Genomic DNA, 21,386 nt, shown 5'->3' with positions numbered 1-21,386 from the left:
AGCAGGATTACTTATGCTCTCCAAGCTTCCTGTAATTGAATGGGGAGTGGGGGAGGAAAGAATTAATAAATAGATGGGAAATATCAGCCCATCAGGAAGATTAGGGGAAAAAAAACTATGTAGATCAAATTAGGAACAAATATAAACAACAGAAAAGTTGTTAACAACCTTTACCCCCAACAGATATCAAATCCATTCAGGAGATGTGTCCGCCCTAACATTCAACATAATAAGTCATCTATGCCACTGTTCTAGTAGGTACAATACCTCACTTAATGATAATTTATAGTTTAGAGTCTGCTTAGTGAGCAAAAAAAGGAAAATAAATTCATTCATTAAGCATGTATTCAGTACCTACTTGATGAAGTACCCAGGTGCTGGTGGGGTGGGAGAGACAGGGGATACTAAGTTTAGACAAGACATTGTCTTTCCCCAGTTGCAGCTTACAGCCTATTCAGTACTAAAGACCCAAATACAGAGTTATAACACAGGATGTTACATTGTAAATGTGATTCAGATCTTAATTATTACCATCCAATCTTTTCTACTGTAGGGAGTGGTAAGAAGTTTAACAATGAATCATGACCTGAAAAATAAATACAATTAAATGGAACAACAAACATCTATTAACTAGCTACTATGCAGCAAGGCACTGTTGCTAAATACTAAGAATACAAGACGAAAAAGAATAGCATGAGCCTTCAAGGAGCTTACAATTTATTTGGGGAGACAATTTATTTTAAACTTTTGATGGTTCTAAACTTAGCAATAAACATTTTACTTCACAGCAGGTGCATGTAATAAATCTACACACAAGTTTCTTTCTCTTCATTTATACTCCTTAAAATTTTTATGAAAAGGTCATTTAGGGGAATTCAATCATGTTTTAGAAGTATGTCCTTAGTATTTCCCAGTCTTTTTTAGTCTAAAACCCACTTGCCAATTTTCTTGGAGACATAAGAAGAGTCTCTGCCTCTCCACCTTCCTCTCCTGTGCCAGCCAGCTGTCTGCCCTCCTCCATCCATTAAACTATTGGCATCTCAACCTGCCCAGACTCAGGCAAAAGCTGGCAAACAACAGTAAGGGAGGAGATGCAAGATGCTGTGAAAAATAAAAGGTCACAACACTTGCATTCTTCAAAATTTGCCACACCTTAGTGAGGAACAATCACTAACTAGTTAGCATAGCTCATAATTTCAAAGAATCTTGTGGTAGATTCTGTTGTAAACTTAAGGATCCTCTTGTAATAAAAAAAAAATAATCCCTAACATATCTCTTTCCTAAATTCAAAATTATGGTCTTCTTACATAATGGCATACTTTAAGTAGAATATAAAGGTGAGAACAGGTGATATATATATACGTATATATATATATATATATATATATATATGTGTGTGTGTGTGTGTGTGTGTGTGTGTATTATATAGTATAATGGAAAAGGCACCAGACTATTAAATCAGGAAACTCAGCGCTTACTCTAGGCCAGGGGTGGGGAACCTGCAGCCTCCAGGCCCTCTAGGTCCTCAAGTTCCTCCCTTTGACTGAATCCAAAAGCTGCAGGTTCCCCACCCCTGCCTAGGCGCTTCCACTTTGAGCAATTCACCTAATACCTCAGGTCCTCGGTTTTCTTCCTTTGAAACGGAAGGAATTGAACTGGATGACATCCAAGGTTCTTTTTGCTACTTGGTATAAATAGAGCACTATAACTGCTGTCAGAAAACTTATGTTAAAATTTTCTGTTTCACCATTTGTGAAAGACCTGTGATCCTGGACAAAATCAATTTACCTCTCTGACCCTCAGTTTCCTCATCGGTAAAACTGGGTTAATGATTGCACTACTTATCTCACAAGGTTGTTGTTGTGAGGAAAGCACTTTTCAATCCTCTATATATGATTCTATGATAGGGATGTTGCTTAGCTCCTAAATATGCCTTCCTAATCATAATATTTACCCCACCACCACCCTCATCTATTCCTGTCCTTATCTCTGGGCTAATTGCATTTTAAGTTGTTCCTGATACATCCTCACTCCCTCTCCCAATATAAAGGACTTATCTATGACTAACATACCTCAGACCTTCCCTGAAAATGAAATTTTTACTTTAAAGCAAATAGAAAAATGTCATTAGGTAGAGCACAGTGAACCACATAAGTGTCTTTAAAAAAAAACTGTTAGAGCTGACAACCAGAAAAATAAGAATCTCAGTCAAAACTTCTCTTAAAGAGATCCTACAATGGTAGCCAGTTTAGTATTTAAAATCTTACACAATATTCCTGGACAATTTGCATGAAAATACTCTAGTAGACATGGAAGCAAATTTTTTTCTTACGATTCTTCAGAATTCAAGCAGCAGTTGTTGGGGTTTTTTTCCCTTTAATTTGCACCCTCCAGGGTAGTTGGATGAGATCGAGCCTCCACAGAATTGGCTCAACACACGTACCTATCTCTTGCCAATGTAACAAATGAAGGGGAAAAAAATAAAGCCTTCAGCTAGAATAGTTAAGGACAAAACACAGAATTGAGCTGCAAGTCTTTTAAAGGGGTGTGTGTGTGTGTGTGTGTGTGTGTGTGTGTGTGTGGTTTCAGCCTCACTTTTAAGTATGCTTTCTTTCAATGCTTGTTTCTCAGTTACAAGTTCTCTAAGACTATTACATAAACAGGTCACTGTGAAAATGCTTAGTTTTTTTTTTTCTCCTGAGACGGCTTTTCAATAAAAAAGAGAACATGTATGAACAAAAGATTATCATGTTAGCATTGCTGCCCTCTCCTCCCAAACCCCCCCCCCCCCAAATCTCCCAAATAGCTCATAAAGTAAGAAGTATATTCTTGGCTGACTTTACTGTCACCTCTAAGTCACAGGGGGTGGTGAAAAGGTACAGGAAACCCCCCAATAAAACCACAACCCAAGCCAAACCAAATACTCTGTTACCCTCAGGGCTCAAACCAACTGAAGTACTTGGTTACCAGAGCCCAGGGAGATGACACCTGATAACTCTATAAACTTTACTACAGCCAGTGGAAAAGAATGGCTTTAGTCAGAGAGGTTTCCTAATCTATCCCCAAATCCACCAGTGCAAGGTCTTTCAGAAAGAACGGCAGCATCCATTCAATCCCCCTCCCTTATCCTAAAGGCCATGTTTTGAAAAGTTGCGAGTGAAGAAGGGAGTGGCGGTGAGAGGATTGAAGCACCATCCCCACCCCGCTTCCTGAGGCCCCCAGGTTTAGAAGAGTGATTTATCCATACAAAGATAAATTACCAGAGCCTCGGGAATTCTGGTCGAAACCAAGCGGACCAAAGAGAGCACAAACATGTTTTCCTTAACGACAAGCAAGCGCCTCCTACTATGTGCCTAGACCTGAACTCAGATGGAACTCCTGCAGTCCCTGTACTCAAAGAGCTTACATTCTACTGGGTGGTGCCCCTTACGGCAGGGGTTCTTAACAATTTGTGCATCCTGGATCCCTCTGGCAGTTTTTTGAAGTCAATGGACCCCCATTCAGAATGATTTTAAATGCATAACACAAAATACATAGGATTGGAAAGAAAATAATTATACTGAAATATACTTAACATACTTTATAAAACAAGTTCAGGGACCTTAGGAAGCACTCTTGCCTTAAGAGTCTCCAACCCCACCCACGGCTTCTACAAGTTTTCTGAAGTCTGGAGGGTCAGAGGATGAAAAAGTTTTAAATTCCGAAAAAAGTTTTAAATTTTCAGGAGAGAACTAAGGGAAAACGAAGGAAGACGCACATACCCCGTACCCCTGGCCCCTTCTGGGGGCATGTCTGGAGGGTTTTCTGGGGAGCCAAACAGGATAGGGAGTGAGGGGGAGGGTGACTTTTATGTCCCCCCACAGTCATCCAACAGGTGTGGGGCCCTAACTGCCTCACCCCCTTCCTCTTCCCTGGGCCGGGGAGCAAGAGCGGGGGCGGGGGGAAAAAGGGGGGGTTTAGGTTGGAAGTGGGGTAAAGGGAGTGGGGGCACACCACTCTGTACCTTTCTCTCCCACGGTCATGCAGGCATCCGCTCCGCCAGGGCGTATGATGCAGGAGACTGGGGGAAATGGCAAAGGAAAGTGGAGCTGGCCGCCCGCTAGCTCCGACGGTCCCTCAGGACCTGGGCTCGGCACCGCCGGCCCTACTCCGCCGCCTCCAGCCCGGGGCCCCCACCTCCCAGCAGCTGCAGCAGCAGCAGCAGCAGCAGCTCTCCCTGCAGGTAACCCGCTCCCAGCCCCTACTTCCACTGCCCCGCCCCATTCCTCCCCGCCAGCATCCTCCCCTCCCCACCCGAGAGCGCGGAGTTCTTTGGTTAAGGCGGCAGCGCCACCGCGTGTCCGCGAAGCGGGGTAGGAGCCGAGTAAAGAAGGTGGATGGGATAGAGCTAGAGCCAACCCAAACAACTCTGATAACTCTGATAACTCAAAGCGGAAAATTGGATAAGCCTGGAACATCTGGATCATAGGATCATCGGTCTAGAACTCAAAGGCACCATAAATGGTCATTCACTCCAACCCACCTGTTTTTTACAGATGAGGAAACTGAGGACCAGAGATGTAAGGTCACCGTGTGACTAACGTTACACAGGGTAATAAATAGCAGAGCCTGGATTCAGACGAGGTCCAGTGACTCGAAAATCTGCTCTCTTTCCACTGAACGTGAAAATTGCCTGTAGTGATGATAATTCTCCTTTTCTTTAAAGGTTTCAGTTTGATGCAGAAGTTTGTCTTATTGTGTGATAGTGAAGAAAGCTGGATTTGGAGGTTCAAGTCACTTCAGATCCTTAACGCCACAGAGGAAGCTCTGTGCAAGAGCATCTTTAATGGCAGCTGTGAAACGGACATTCCTAAAGCACAGTTCTGACCAACTCACTCCTCTTCTCAGGAAGCTTCAGTAGCTTCCCTATTTCCTCTAGGCTAGAATCCAGACTCTTGTTTTGCATTTAAAGTCCTTCACAATTTGATTTCAATCTATTATTTTAAGCTAATCACATATTACTCTACTTGACAATTTCTACCTGCCAGTTAAACTGGCCTTCTTGCTGTTCCCACTATGGAACATTCCATCCATTATCTTCCATTCCTAGAATGATCCCCTTCCTCACCTGCACTTCTTGGAATCTCCAGTACACATCAAGTTTTTAACTCAAGTGTCACCTACAAGACGACTTGACAGATTAATGCTTCCCTGCACTCATCCCCATCCTTTAACCATCCTCTTGTATGTATTCTGTAGATATTTTGTATTTATTTATGCATAAAAATGTTGTTTTCCCTCAGTAAAACTCAAATTTCTTAAGGGCAGGGGCTAACTCCAGGCTAGCACAGTATCTCCTGTTTGTTGAGTTGATTTGTCTATTCTTGGGCCACTTACTCACTGTACCTCTCTGGGCCTCAGTTTGCTCTTAAGTAAAATGAGAGGTCTAGATTAGATTAGATGACCTCTAAGGTCCTTTCCAGCTTTAAATCTATGTTTCCACAATCCTAGGGGCAGCTAGGTGGTACAGTGGATAGAGTGCCAGGCCTGGAGTCAAGAAGATTCCTCTTCCTGAGTTCAAATCTGGCCTCACACACTTACTAGCTATGTGATCCGGGGTCAGTCACTTAACCTTGTTTCCTTCAGTTTCTTCATCTGTAAAATGAGCTGGAGAAGGAAATGGCAAACCACTCTAGTATCTTTGCCAAGAAAACCCCAAATAGGGTCAGAAAGAGTTCCACGTGACTGAAATGACTAAACACACTCCCACAATCCTGACAACAACTCTGAGAGGAGGTAGTGAAAGTATTATAGGACCATTTTATAGATTTGTAAACTGAGATTCAGAAAGAATGGTAAGGAAGGGGAAAAAAAAGTTGAGTAGTCAGGATAAAGAAGGTTTATTAATTATGATAGCTGACATTTATGTAGTGATTTAAGATTTACAAAGCTCTTTGCATACAATATCTCATTTGATTTCATCCAAATTCCAGGGCAGTTATGGCTTCATAGTTTATTTCAGGAAACAGCAGCATATTTTTTCTGTGAGTTGTCATGGAAGAAAGAAAACAGCCCCCCCCAGCTTTTATCCACCCATACCCAAGTACATATCTCTGTGTTCTCAAAGTGAGGTAGGTAAGAACTGAACTTGCTTTGTAAAAATGAAATAACAATAATCTTGATGAATAATGAATGCTGATGATTCATGAGTACTATTGGAGGCGGGAAATGGAGTCTTTATCCCAGAACACTTACACTTTTCTGACTTCACTGAAGTCACTACACATTAGTCAGGTTAGAGAAATGAGCATGCCCTGTTTATTATCCTGAAACGACCCTAGAGATCTGTAAGCACGGAAATGGCTCATGACCCCACCAGGCCGCTGCTAAGGCAGAGGCAGGTCTGAGAATGCAATTCAGAATCAGGCTAACTTCTTAAGCTAGCCTTTAATTAGTCTTTAAAGCTTACTTTAATTTCCTTTTCCATAGCCACTCTGAAATAGGTCCGTAGTTCCCAGCGAAAAGGAAAGAAAGACCACCCCAACTGAATCTACAGTATCTAGATCACGGGGTCTTAACATTTATTTTTGTGTGTGTCATGGACTGCTTTGACAATATGATGAAGTCTTGGATCTCTTTTCAGAATTTCTTTTTTAAAATATATAATTGAAGAAAATGCTAAATTTCAGTTATAGGTTAGAGAAAATAAAGATATATATTTTTTCCATCTAAGTTCATGGAGCCCCTGAAATTTATCCTTAAGAATTTCTGCTCTAGATTCTGAAGGATAGAACTTAATTCTCCCTCAAGGCTTCCTCTCACTTTATTCATATATTAAATGAATTCAGGGGAGGGAAGAGGATTTTTCTAGAACGAGATCAAAAACCCCTGGCTTCCCCAGATGCTAAGGGAGCTAGCTGCCCAGCATCCTGTCACTACAAAGGCTGACATTTACCTGCAGAGGTCTGAGACAAATATCATTAGGTGAAGAACTAAGGAGACTAGGTAAACTTCCCTGAGTCCTTACTCTGACACATTTTGGGAATAGTATAAAGTGTGCCAGATTTAGAGTCAGAGCTCCTCAGAGGCATTGGGGATATCAAGATGAATATGAGGTAATTCCTGCCCTCAAGAAACTTGTATTCCACCATTCAGATAAGGATAAAGGACACAAAGTATACACAGATGACTAAATGCAAAATACATACAAAATAAATGCAATCTTATGATGACCATAGGGAGGAGGGCGGTTCATTGAGGGTCAAGAGAAGCACTAATTACTGAGGGAATCAGTCCTTCCTGTCTAGTTTTTTTCATGCTATTCCTCTCCACATTCCAGCCAAACTAGACTATTCTATGTAGTTTTGTTCAGCCCTTTACCATATCTGGAATAGATTCCCTTGTTCGTATCTATTCTCTAACCTCAAAACCCATCTTGTCCATCTGGGCTTCCAAGGCCTAATTCAGATATTATTCTGCCATGAAGCCCTCTCTGATTACCCCCCTCCTCCTTCCTCCTATTTCTCATAGCCTTTTTCTTTGAGGTCTTTTTTGGATTTCTCTCCTTTATAATTAGAATTATGTGTGTCCTTTTCTTTTCACTATTAGAATGTGAACTCCTTGAAAGCATGCCTTATGTCAAATCTAACATAGGATCTTGCATAAACTTCAGTATTTTATGATACGTAGTATGGGTCCTCTCTCTACTAAACAAAATTCCTCTAAGACTCAGTAGACAGAGAGGCAGAATGATGTAGAGCACTGGACTTGGAGTCAGGAAAACTAAAGTTCAAATCTCACCTCAGAAACTTATTAGCTATGTGAGCCTGGGTAAGTTGTTAGACCTCTCTGAACCTCAGTTTATTCATTTATCAAATGGGAATAGTAAATAGTAAGCAACTAGTCAGCTAAGTGGTGCAGTGGTTATAGAGTGCTGGGCCTGGAGTCAGGAAGACTCATCATCATGAGTTCAAATGTGACCTCAGGCACTTACTAGCTGTGTGACCCTGGACAAGTCACTTAATCCTGTTTGCCTTAGTTTTCTCCTCTGTAAAATGAGCTGGAGAAGGAAATGGAAAACCATTCCAGTATCTTTGCCAAGAAAACCTCAAATGGGGTCATGAAGAGTCAGACATGACTGAACAATAACAAAGCAACTATTCATCAGGGTTTTAAGGATCAAATGAGAAAATGCAAACTTTACAAACTTTAAAGTGCTCTGTAGACATCAGGTATTATTTATGAATTGCCCTGGTCAAAAAATGTATCACTCAGTGGCCATTCTTTCATTAAACTTTCAGTGATTAGTGATTAGTCTTTCAGAACTCAGCTAGGCTTGTCCTAAAGTGTGGTCACCAGAATCATACTAGAAGTCTTTCAAGCTTGGTAGGTCCTACAGTGTCTTGTGTCTCCTGATGTAGCCAAGGTTACCTCCATGAGATAATGAAGCATTGGAAAGACTTTAATGGAGCTCTTTGCATATAGTGGGTATGTAATAGAAATTTGCTGAATTTGTTGAATTCCTTCCCCCTTACCTTTCATAAACAATTTTCATATCTATCTTTTCCTCTTTCCACTACTATTACCTTAATACAGACCTCCATTAACTTCTTCTTTGACGCTATATACTATAGCATCCTAACAGGTATTGTCCCTACTTTTCCCCCTCCAAGTGTTCTTTTATAAAACTGCCAAACTAATATTCTCTATGCATAGATCTGATCTTTTGAAAAACCTTCAGTATGTCCCTATTTCCTACTAAGTGAAGTTGAAATTCTTTGTTGTGGCATTCAAGGCCTAGCAACAATCTGGAGTCACTGTCCCTTTCTAGTGACACAGACTCAGTCATACATATACTCTTGGCATTCTAGCTTTGGGTCCTCTCCTTTCTTCTTCACCCCATTCCCTGCTGGGTCATTTCATTTTGTTTTGGTTTGTTTTCCTATGCAGGGGCTACTAGAGGCTCAGAATTGTACCAATCAGATATCATATCTCTGAGGGGGGTAATCATCACTGTCTTCAGATGCTAGAATGGCTGTATGGAAAATTGGTAATGACACCTATAGTACACTCAAACTAGACACCAGGCTGGGAACATCTATCTTTAATTCTCAATCATGTCCAAATTCCCACAAATCAAGGCATATTCTAGGACTAAACCTAATTCTCTCAGGAAAAATTCCAAACTAGCTGCTGTTTGAAGGACCCAAACCTCCCCAACACCCAAACAACCCCAACAACATATGCACTGACACTATATATTCCCTCACATTTGTACAGAGTCAGGTTAACCAATTAATCTGTGTCCACACAGAGCTATAAACTACCAATATTGGTACCCAGGGCAAGCAGCATGAATTTCACAAATTTCAAGCAGCACAAGTTCATTTGAAGGGAGAGGGAATTAGTTAATAAAATGTTTCACAGATAGTTGTTATTAACAATGCATACCATATCTGGTAAGTTCTCTATTTTAATGATGCTTGCTAAATAGGTACTAAGTTCAATTGTTTCTATGCTGCTAGAAGCATCCATGCTATCAGCATGTAAAGATGACCTATTTTTAAAATTACATAATTTAAAAAATTATCTAAAATTTGCATGGCCTCTAAATTTTGATTATGTGGGACAAAGGGTCACTTGCCCTGCTCCAGTTATGGCTCTGATTATTTATTATAATTATTAATATTGTCTCTCTACCAGTCTGTAAGTTTCATGAGAGGAAGCATTTTTTTAAGCTAAACTTCCTCTCTCCTGATTACTAAAACAATACATTGTAGGAATTGTTTAATAAATCTGCATTGAATTGAACTGGCACACTGAGTTAATGTATGCTCTTTATAGGCAGGGACTGTTCCTCATCTTTGTCTTTTTGTTCCTAGCATTATGTCCCTGACACATAGTAGTTGCTTAATAAACATTTGTTCAATTAAACTGAATTAGTCATATATCCAGGAGTAGAAGTCAGTTCACCTAAATCCTAGTCTAGCATTCTGGAGACTTCTGAGCATTTGGTCTGGTTTCATCTTCCTACTCAGTGACTGCTCCTGCCTTACCCAACAGGCAAAAAAAAGGTCTCTTTGCTGCCTCCTCCTGAAGCCCTTCCAAGGCATTCCAACTAAGGATATTAGGAGCTGTACCAATTAATCAGGGCCCATAGAGAAAGACTGCCTGATTGGTTCCTGGTGGCTTTCATATGTGGTGCCAGCTGGCTTAGACCTTTAGTTTCTTTCAGCAAAATTAATGGGTAATTTTTCTGAGTGCACACAAACAGAGCTAGAAAGAATCTCAGTATTGTTTTTATGGTGATGTTTTAAAAGCACTAGCAGATGGATGAAGCCTCTCATAGTACAGTAAAACCTTGTTAGAGATATCATATCATAGGGTTTAGAACTGAAAGAGACCTTTGAGATTAACTAGTCCAACCCTTTGTTTTATAGATGAGAACACTACTGCACAGAGTGGTTCAAGTGACATGCCCAAGACTACACAATAAATAGAGGAACTGGGATACAGAACAAGGTCCTCTGACAAAAGAACAATTAACAGCAACTTCTTAGCAGGAAACCCCTTAGAGGGAATAACCTAGAGACAGTACATGTCTTTGTCTTTTCCTTTCCCTTCATCCCCCACATCTAAACAATTGTCAGGCCCTTTCACTTCTACCTCTGACAGACATCACCACAGTACAGGCCTTTCTTATCATCCACTTAGACGATTACTATAGTGGTCTCCTGAGAAATTTCCTTAACTTCAGGATTGCTCCTTTCCAATCATCTTTCACATTGTTACCAGATTAATCTTATTCATGCACAGATCTGGTCAGATCACTTCTCTGCTCAAAATCCTTCAATAGCATCCTATTTCCTATTGAATGAAGGTCACACTTCTTAGTGAATCTTTCAAGGATTTCTATGGTCTGGTACTACCCTTCTTTTCTGGCCTTATCTTACATAGTATCCATCTACCTGCCCTATACTCCAGCAAAACTGGACTACTTCCTATCCTTCCTCATTGCTGGGACCCTGTCTCAGCAAATGACCTCATATCATTAATATTCTGTTTGTACTTATCTATGTATGTCTTGTCTCCCCTTTAAGAACGTAAACTCTGGGGTAGGTGTACCATACCTATAATCCCTGCTACTGGGAAGGCTGAGGCTGGTGGATAGCCTGAGCTCAGGAGTTCTAAGCTACATTAGGTCTAGTTGACCAAGTATTCTCACCATTTCCAGTACCAATGTGTGAGCTCCTGGGAGTGGGGGCCACCAGGCTGCCTAAGAAGGGGAATACTGCCACAGGTCAGAAAAACAGAGCAGGTCAAGGCTTCAGTGCTGATCCATGGTGGGGTTAGGCCTGATGATGATAGTGATGATGATGATGAGGTCTATATGGCATTTTAAGGTTTGCAAAGTGTTTTACATATGTGAAGACTCATCTTTGTGAGTTCACATCCAGCCTTAGTCACTTAATAGCTGTGTGACCCTGAGCAAGTCACTTAACTCTCTTTGCCTCAGTTTCCTCATCGTAAAATGAACTGAAGAAGGAAATGGCAAATCACTCCAGTCTCTTTGCCAAGAAAACCCCAAATGGGGTCTACCAAGAGTCAGACACGACTGAACAATAGCAAACAATTACATGTTATCTCATTATCTCCTCACAACCCTGTGAGGTAAGTGTTATCATTATCCCCATTTTGCAAAGGAGGAAACTGAGACAAATAGAGGTTAAGTGATTTGGCTAGTGTCATACAGCGTCTAAGGTGGAACTTGAATTCAGGTCTGTCCTGATTCTAAAATCAGAGTTCTATCCACTATGCCACCTAGCTGCCTTCAAGGCACTTAAATAATTGTGGATTTGTTGACTGATACTGTATGCTGTTCTGCCTCTTTGTCCCTTATACCCTTCCTCAAATCTTAGCCTTGAAATTCTTCCCATCACATAAGGACCAATTTATACAAATTAACATAGGCCCACAGGTCAAAACGCAGAAAACAATAGTTCATTATTTAATATGATTTGTGTATACATATATTTTGTAAGCAGATAAAGGCAAGATGTTCTAGGAGGGAGAGAATAATATTGGGAGTTCTTTTATGAAGCCTTCCCAGATCTTTACAGTCTGTACTAATCTTCCCCATCTTGGACTACACATAGTACTTGTTTTCACCTATTATTCCCTTAGAATGTATCATTTTGTTGTATAATGTTTGCACGTTGTGTTATAACCCTATTCTAGACTGTGAACTTCTGTTCATAGGCTACTGCTGCCTATTCTACTCTATATCCTGGTACATCATGAACATCATCTCCCCCTTTCCCGCCCCCCCGTACCTAGAACTAATGTTTACTCCAGTTTAAACTGAAATAGTAAACTTATCTTTTTGTAAAAACATATTAAGTTTTACCTCTTAAGTTTTCCCACAGTCATAATAAAGGCTCGTTGGATTGAATTGGACTCTTCATAGACTTAGGAGGAATTTCCTCAGGAATGACAAGACACCCAAAAGAGCTCAGCTGTTGATATCTGCCTATTGTCAATGATCTTGGAACAGTAGAAGTTAGATAGATGAACTGCTCTGCACGTGTATTCTCAGCACCTAGCATATAATACAATAGCATATAATAACTAAAGGCTTATTGATTAATTGATTAATTTGGCTTGCAATCCTCCTAGAACCATAATAGTTGACCATCCCTAACTCTGAGAGGTCTCTGCCATGGTTATTTATCATTAATGTTACCTAGACCAATGTGGGAATTTATTTTGTTTGATTAAGCATATTTATTACAAAGGTTTTCATTGTCTTCTCTCAACCTTGGAGAGGTGGGAGAGAGAATGCTAGGAAAATTTTTTTAATTAAAAAAAAGGGTTAGGGGCAGCTAGGTGGCACAGTACATAGAGCTCTGGTCTTGGAGACAGGAGGACCTGAGTTAAAATTCAGCCTCAGACATATGACACTTACTATCTGTGAGACCCTGGGCAAGTCACTTAACCCTAATTGCCTCACTAAAAAGAAAAAAAAAAAGGTTGAGCAGAAGCATCAGTATCAATAGCAGGACAGGTATTAATACTGTAAAAATGCAAAGCATGTGATATGTCTGGAATCTCCCCTCCTGTTTCCTATATGTCCTTCCCTAATTCACACCCCAACCCTGTTAAAATACTTACCTCTCTGGTCTCTGTGGTACTTTCAAGACTTGGAATTTAATAAGAACCCTTTACATTTTTATAAATGTCAGGTATTTTTAGGGGGCATTTCCATTTTAAGCCTTGTCTTTAATTGTGGAAGGAAAGGTTATGGTTCCAGTGAAAGGAATATAAGAAAGTCGGAAGGACTAGATTAAAAAAAATATTTTTTTCTCTTCTTCTCACCTAACTACCCCCCAAACATGGAAGGGATAGGGAGAAAAACAAAACCCTTACAACAAATATGCATAGCCAAAACAAATTCCCACATTGACCATGTCCAAAAAATGTGTATCTCATTCTACACCCTGAGTCTATTACCTCTCTGTCAGGTGGTGGATATTATGTTTCATCATCAGTCCTTTGGAATCAGCATTGGTCATTTATCAAAGTTCTTAAGTCTTTCCAAAGTTGTCTGTCTTTACAATGTTACCATCAATAAATAAATTGTCCTGATTCTGTTCACTTCACTCTGCATCATTTTATACACGTCTTCCCTGGTCTCTCTGAAGCCATCCAAAGAGGGTAGATATTTAAGTGGAACACTTGATGAGCCTCTGAAATCACACTACACAACTCTAAATTATTGTTATGTTTGTTCATTAGTCATGTCTGACTCTTCCTGACCCCATTTGGGGTTTTCTTGGCAAAGATATCTTGTCCAGCCCATTTTACAGATGAGGAAACTGAGGCAAACAGGGTTAAGTGACTTGCTGGGTCACACAGCTAGTAAGTATCTGAGGTCCAATTTGAACTCAGAAAAATGAAGTCTTCCTGGCTTCAGGCCCAGCACTGTATTTATTTCACCACCCACTTGCCTTAGGCTACTGCTGCCTATTCTACTCTATCTCCTGGTAAAATGATGTTTACAGGAAACTTCCCCCAATATGCAACCAACCACATCAGAAGGTTCCAGTTCTCTTTACTCAATTCAGATCCTCCTGCCCCTAACTGTGACCATGCTCCTTGCAAATCACTCAGCTTTTTCTCTTTGGATTTTGAGAACTGTTGTTGTTTATTGTTGTTTGTCCTTCATTCATGAAAAGGACCATGACATCAGGAAGGTGATGCCATGACTTGCAAGTGAATTGAATTTCAGTGAGGGAGGGCTGTGCAAAGTCACCAGCCTCGCTTTCTCCTCTGGAGCCATCTGGGTCCAGCGGCAAGATACAAATCAAGATGACTGGAGGTGGCCCCCAAGTTTTGAGAGCAGAGAAGAGAAGAAAAACTAAGCATTTAAAAAGAAGGGCAGTTTTGTTTTTCAGGAAAGGACTTGGAACTCAGTTTCACTAAGAGAAAGTTAATAGGATCCTAGATCAAGAGGGAACCTCCAAGAACCACCTAATCCAACTCCAGAATTTTACAGATGAAGAAACTAATGCCCAGAGAGGTTTGGAGATTTGCACAAGGTCACACAGGTTGTAAACATCAGAGGCGAGATTTGAATGTGATGTCTCTTAACTCCAGAGCCAATACTTTTTTCACTGGACCAGACTGACAAAAGTTCCAAAAAAAAAATTCCTCTCCTCTCACGTAAAAATAACTATAATAACAGCTGATATTTATATATTGCTTAAAGTTTTAAAGAATTTCGTATACATTATCTCATTTGAGCTTCAAAAACTGTGAGATTGGTGCTACAGCTTTTCTTACCATATGGAAAAACTGAGGCTAAGAGGTTAAATATGGTTTGCTCATGGTCACATAGCTTGTAAGTATAGGAGGTGAGATTTAAACCCAGGCCTTCTTGGTTCCTTGTCCAGCATTAATCGCTCAAAACTAAGAAAGACCCAAAGCAATTTTCTCCATCATTCTAATTTCCCTGAACAGCCCCCAGACTTAAGTACCATATAATATAAAGAGGCAGTTAGCTAGAGAAGTGAATAGAGTGCTGGATTTGGAAACTTGGAAATCGGTCAGAGATAATTACTAGCTGTGTGACCTTAGACAAGTTACTCTGTCTCAGTTTTGTCATCTGTAAAATGGGGATAATGATAGCTCCTCTGTCCCAGGGCTGTGGTGAGGATAAAATGAGGTAATCTGTTTAAAGAACTTTGCAAACTTTTAAAGTGCTATACAAGTGTTAGCCATTGTTATAAATTATTATTAGCCATATCTGACAAGTAGCAGGAAAAAAAAATAACACTGGGATTGCCTGTAATTACCCAAAAGCAAACCTCTTTCCAGCTGTTTTTGAAAAAGGATAGTTAGAGAGAAAGGGTGGTGCAGCAATAAGAGTGAGTTATCTGAAATTAGGTCTGAGTTCAAATCCTGCCACTGCTACTTAATAGCTACGTGATCTAAGGCAAGTCACTTGAGTAACTTTTCTGGGCCTGTAAAATGAGAGAGTTGGAATAAATGATGTATAATAGTTCTAGGTAGCATTTGGTCAGCCCCTCAGTATGTGGGATCCTCAAAACAGCGACCCCAGAATTAAGGTACTTTGTGGTTACACTACTCAAAATCACAGCTCATAAGCCCCTACCTCTGTTTGTACTTTTCCTCTACTCAGCCAGAAGACACAATTAGTTCAAAGCAAAGGCATTTAATGAAATAGCGTCATGAGAAAATCTTCCCTCCCCCCCAACAAAAGAAATTCATACTTTTTTTGTTTCTCTGTTAGTCCTATAACTACTATAACCTATAGCAGACTGGAGCTAAGATGGCAGGGTGTGTAGCCCTGAAGGGATAAGCCCAGAAGTTAGTAGCAGGAAACAGCAGAGACTATACCTCCCCTAACCTTAGTGGGTAGAACAGTCCCAGTAAGAACAACATGAAGACATCATTACCAGAAGACATTTGTAGTCCTAGCTGCCTTGCTGTGTGAGGTGTGGCCTGCCCCTTCCATGTGTGTGTTCTCTGTCCAAATGTGTCCCTTTCATGCATGTTCCTTATGTGTGTTCATGGTCTCTACCGATGTTATATATTTTGTGAAAAAGTATTGACTAATGATTGGTGTGGGGAGGTATGTGGGAGAACCCCCAGGCCTCAAATGCACTCTATTTTACACACTCTCTTTTGGAATCAATGATTTCCTTTAAAATTCCCCCATCAGGTGCCATCTCCTACATGAAGCATTTTCTGATCATCTCCAGCTTTATTTTATTTTATATTTATTTTATTTATATACTATATTTATATTATCATATTAAATTTATTTTATATCATTTGTTAGTCATGAAATAGTAAATATTGAGAATCACAACTGTTCTGGGCCAGACATGAGCTATAAACCAGACTGAATGTCCTCCAAGGTACCCTGCCAACTCTAAATCTATGGCAATCTTTAAACCTGGGACAAGCAGTGGAGGAGGGAAGGGGTGGGCAGGAAAAGCCTTAGGGCACCATGAGGTTGCTATGCTGCTGAAGCACTGGTCCCTGCTCTGCTCAGGGCTGTAGTCAGGCATGGCAAGGGTCAGAAGCATAGCCAATGGCGGAGAAAGTACCCTTAGAATACTGTGAGCTTTCTATGCTACTAAAAGGGGGAGGAAGTATATAATACAGTTATCCCTTCCACATCATGACTTTCCCCATCTTGGTTTCAGTATATTGAGGGTCAGCATAAGAACTCAAATGGGAATTTTTGGGGAGTTTTGTGGAAGCCAGAGATGACACTCAAAGGTCAGCAGATGACACAGTGAAAGTTTGGAAACTCAGAAATGCATAAAATATATGAATAGGATTGTAAAATGTCAACCCAAATTTCACAATAAGGTACTGTAAATACCCCATAAAAGAAAAATAAAAAATTCAGACTTCTTCTTTGGTACAAAGGGAGGGCCAAACATTTTTAGATGGATTTGCCAGATCGTGGGGGTGCCACCCCCCTCGTCCCTCAATGTTGAAGAGATAACTGTATAATCCTAACAATTGTATAGTGCCTGCTATGTGCCCAGACTCTTTCCAAATATTTCAGCCACTCCTCACAACAAACCTGGGATGTAGGTGCTATTATTATCCCTCTTTTACCACTGAGGACACTGAGACAAACAGCTTAAGAGACTTGCCCAAGGTCATACAGCCAGGAAGCTGTATGAAGGCACTTGCCGTTGCTAATATTACTTATTACCCTACCCAATATGGTGTATCAGCTGTAACTTTTTTTTTTTTTACTTTTAGGCAAATGGAGGTTAAGTGACTTGCCCGGGGTCACACAGCTAGTAAGTGTCAAGTGTTTGGTCTGAGGCCAGGTTTGAACTCAAGTCCTCCTGACTTCAGGGCCAGTGCTCTGATCCACTGTGCCACCTAACCACCCCTGTTGTAAATTTTCATTCAGATAACTCCAGCACTCTCTCTCCCATTGTACATCCATTAGTTTTAAGACTAGAGGTCAGCTGCCTGGAAGATGTATAGTGATTGATAGAAGTCATCAGATGGTGTTGTTGGATTAGTCCAAATCTTTTGTCACTCCTGAAAAAACTAGTTAACTATATGCCCTAATAATTAGTTAGTAGCATCATTGTTTTATACAAAATACATCAATTACAAAATGTATATTAACAATTACACAAGGTATAGGGAACTCCCAGGAAGGAAACTCCCTCTTCCAATGCAGGTTAGTGTGCTTCCTGTGCTGAATGTTACTTGCTTATGGCACCAAGAGCTTAAGTAACTTGGCTTGGGTCACAAAGCAGGTATGTGTCAGAGGTAGTATTTCATCCAGTCTTTCAGGCTTTAAGGCCAGCTCTCTAGTCCATTATGTCCATTGCAGCCTCTTGCACAAAGTGAGTGACAAACATCTGTATCCCTATTTTATAGTTGGGCAAACCAACACAATCACAAAATCTCAGAGTCAGAAGGTCCTTCCAAGGTCATCCTGTCCAAATTGGCCCCAGAGCTAGAATGCCCTCTACAACATTCTAATCAAGTGGTCACCTAGCCTCTGTGTAAAAACCTCCACTGATGGGGCGTCCTACTTACTCCCAAGGCAGTTCATTCTGCTTTTGTGTAGCACTAATCTTTATTTTTTTAAAATAATATATTTTTTCAATTTGTAAAAATCTGCCTTTTCCCACCCCCAAAACCCAATCCCAAATGAGAATGAAAGAAAAACAAAACCCTTATTACAAACAGGTATAGTCAAGCAAAAGAAATTTCCACATTGGCCATGTCCAAAAAAAAGGTTTTATTCTGTACTCTGACTCCTTTACCTCTTTTTAGGAGGTGGGTAGCATGTTTCATCAGGAATCCTCTGGAATTGTGGTAAGCTATTACATTGGTCAGAGTTCCCAGTTCTGTCAAAGTTGTTTGTCTTTACTATATTGTTGTCATTTTATAAATTTTTCTTTGGCTTCTGTTCATTTCACTAAATCATTAGTCTTTAGAAAGGTGTTTCTTACACTGACTTCTTCTAATTCTGTCCTCTGAGGGCAAGGCTAATTCCTCTACCTTTCACATATTTGAAGATATTGGTCATTTCTCCTCTCTTCTACAGGCTCCATACTCCCCGGTTCCTTCAGGTGACTGTCATATGGCATGGTATTCCTTCCCCTCATCATTCGGATAGTCCTCCTTTGGACTGGAACCATTTTGTTTCTGTTTTCTTTAAAATGTGGTGCCCAGAGAGCTTTAATGATTTGCACAAGATAGGTATCAAGATTTTAAAATCACAACTTGAAACCCATATTTCTAGACTGAGCTATTTGGGCATAGTCTAAATTATTTGGGTCTAAACTCCAGTAAAATTCTATGTATTATATTCCTTCCGACTTTCCCAAACAATTGTTTATATTAAAGAAAATCCCCACATGACCACAGATCCAGAATTTTCAGAAAAGTTAATATAGATTAAGAACTCTGTTCAGCCCAGTAAATTTTTTTTTATCCCCAAAATCACTACTAACCTGCTACCTAATGCTTGAAACTGTTTTAATAGTAAGAAAGCCTTTTATCGCGCAAGTCAGAGAATTAAAATGAAAATAATCCTAGAGGAGTTAATGCATAGTAGGGACTGAATTCACACTGTGGAGTAAATGATTGATATTAGATCTTTTTTGAAAGTCAGTGTTGATAGGAGAAGAAGCTCTCAAAGGTATAGAGTCAGGGGAGGGAACAAAATATGAAGCCTGAAAACAAACTTCACGCAATTTGCCTACTTTGCCCATTCTTTTCCAAGAAAAAAATATGCTAGTCTTTCTTTTTTAATTTTTAGTTATTGGAATAAAATAAGCATTTTCATAACATAGTACAATAAAAAAGACAATTGTACATGAAACTGCAAATCTGCTATGCACAACTAGGTATTCCTTTCAAGTATACAACAAAATTATCGCCTACATTTTTTTTTCTTCCCTTCCCCACCCCCACCCTGGAGAAGGCTGCCATTAGAAATAAACAGGTATATAGATGTAAAAATTATTCTACACGTACTTCTATTTATCAATTCTTTCTCTAGATGTAGACAGAATCTTGTTTCATGTCTTATAGTTAATTTGGATATTTGTAATAGACAAAATAACTTATTTGATCCACTAACTGTGGAATGGCTGAACAAGTTGTGGTATATGTTTGTGATGGAATACTCCTGTGCTAATGATGAACTCAATGATTTTAGAAAAACAGTCTTATTTTTTGAAAGATGCTACAAGGACAGTTATTTCTAGAACTGCTCTTGATTATCTATTTTTCAGTATATATTTCAATATATATCTCAACATACTCATTTCAAAAATTGACAACACTGAAATTATGATGACAACAAAGGAAATATACATTATTATTTTATTTTTTACTGCTATTATAATGTAACATGATTCATTCTTGTAAGGAAAATAAAGTAAAACATTGTACATCTATACATCTGTCTGCCTCTTTTAACCAGCCAGGTGTGCTGAGGGGGTACATTAATTTGCCTTACTGGAATATTAAGTTCTAGTTACATCTCTCTGGTTATTTAACACAGCAGTGCCTTCTAGGGGGCTCTGTGACCAAATGTCATTTTTCCCCTCTCTGAGCTATGAATTCCTGCAGAAGGCAAAAGATTATCTGATGCTTAGATAGCCAAGAAACATTTGTGGCATCTAGAGTCATATTTGATTAGGGTCATGGGGTTTTCGAAGTAATTTCTTCCCATAAACTATCTTGGATTGTAAAAATATTGTTAGTTCCATTTTACACATGAGGAATCTAAGGGTCGAAGACATTCAGTGACCATGGCCACTTTCAGAGGCCTAGAACCTAGGTCTTCTGACCCCAAGATCCATGATCTTTAAAGGGCATCTTAGCTGCAACTTCTGAATTTTGGAGGAAACATTTGGGGAAGATCATAGCCCTAAAAATTTGAGTCGGGGATCAAGGCCTGGGCTCTCTCAGAGATTTTCCCCAAGCAGATAGATGAATTTCTGAGTGATTCTTGTTGACTAAGGGCAGGTCTCATTTCAGTCTGCTCTTTATCCCAATGAAGTTAGCTTCCCTGCTTCTAGGAAGAACCTAGAATGACCTCTGCCTATTAAGGAACAAAAGTTCTAGGACAGCCTTCATCTCCAGGAGTGACTGTGGCTAGACTCACAAGAAGCTTAGTAAAACTCTGGAAACTTCCCTGCACCCTGGTCTCAGAGGACCTGGGTTTAAGTCCCTCTCTGCTCCCACCTACCTTCCTATCAATCAATCAATAAACATTTATTAAGCACCTACCAAGTGCCAGGCACTGTGCTATGCTAAGAACTTCTTTAAGTCATTGTTTCCTTAGCTGGATGGTCTCTAACAGCATTGTTAAGGTATGCAAAGTAGTCTTACATACAGTCTTGTTTGATAATCAAAATGATTCTGTTAAGATAAGTGCCATTATTATCCACATTTTACAGATGAGGAAACTGGCCTAGAGGGATAAAATGACTTATATGTGAAGTCACATAGCTAGCAAAGGGTCTGGAATTCCAACACAGGTCTTTCTGACTACAAATCCAACATTCTAGCTACTAATCTGTATGTGTGTGTGTATGTGTATGTGTGTGTGTATATATATGTATATACATATGTATATATGTATGTGTTTATATAGATGTGTGTATTTGTATGTATATACAACACATACCCTTAAGCACTCATGGATTCATGATATGAGACTAAAGAGTAATAAGAATAGTTCTATCTTCATGAGCAGCATTTACCCTTTAGTTAGGAATTGCAAACCTCTAACTCTGTACCTTTCCACCCTCACACCTTCATGTTCTGGTGTGTGTGTGTGTGTGTGTGTGTGTGTGTGTGTGTGTGTGTGTGTG

At 39.8% G+C, this 21,386-nt stretch overlaps 1 protein-coding gene across 5 annotated transcripts in view; it reads right to left on the bottom strand.

The window, feature by feature from the left end:
- The window catches only part of ANKRD6 (ankyrin repeat domain 6), a 278,033-nt gene extending 273,894 nt beyond the window's left edge, over positions 1-4,139 (bottom strand). For all 5 annotated transcript variants that reach the window (XM_027856743.1, XM_027856752.1, XM_027856760.1 and 2 more), the window contains exon 1: positions 4,004-4,139. The gene's annotated coding sequence lies outside the window, so the exon portion shown is untranslated. The remainder of the gene's footprint in view (positions 1-4,003) is intronic.
- Between the last annotated feature and the right edge of the window lie 17,247 nt (positions 4,140-21,386).

This window comes from Vombatus ursinus, unplaced genomic scaffold (genome assembly GCF_900497805.2).
Source record: "Vombatus ursinus unplaced genomic scaffold, bare-nosed wombat genome assembly UNPS02000582.1, whole genome shotgun sequence".
NCBI classification, from domain to species: domain Eukaryota; kingdom Metazoa; phylum Chordata; class Mammalia; order Diprotodontia; family Vombatidae; genus Vombatus; species Vombatus ursinus.
This window is presented reverse-complemented; position numbering and strand designations above follow the sequence as displayed.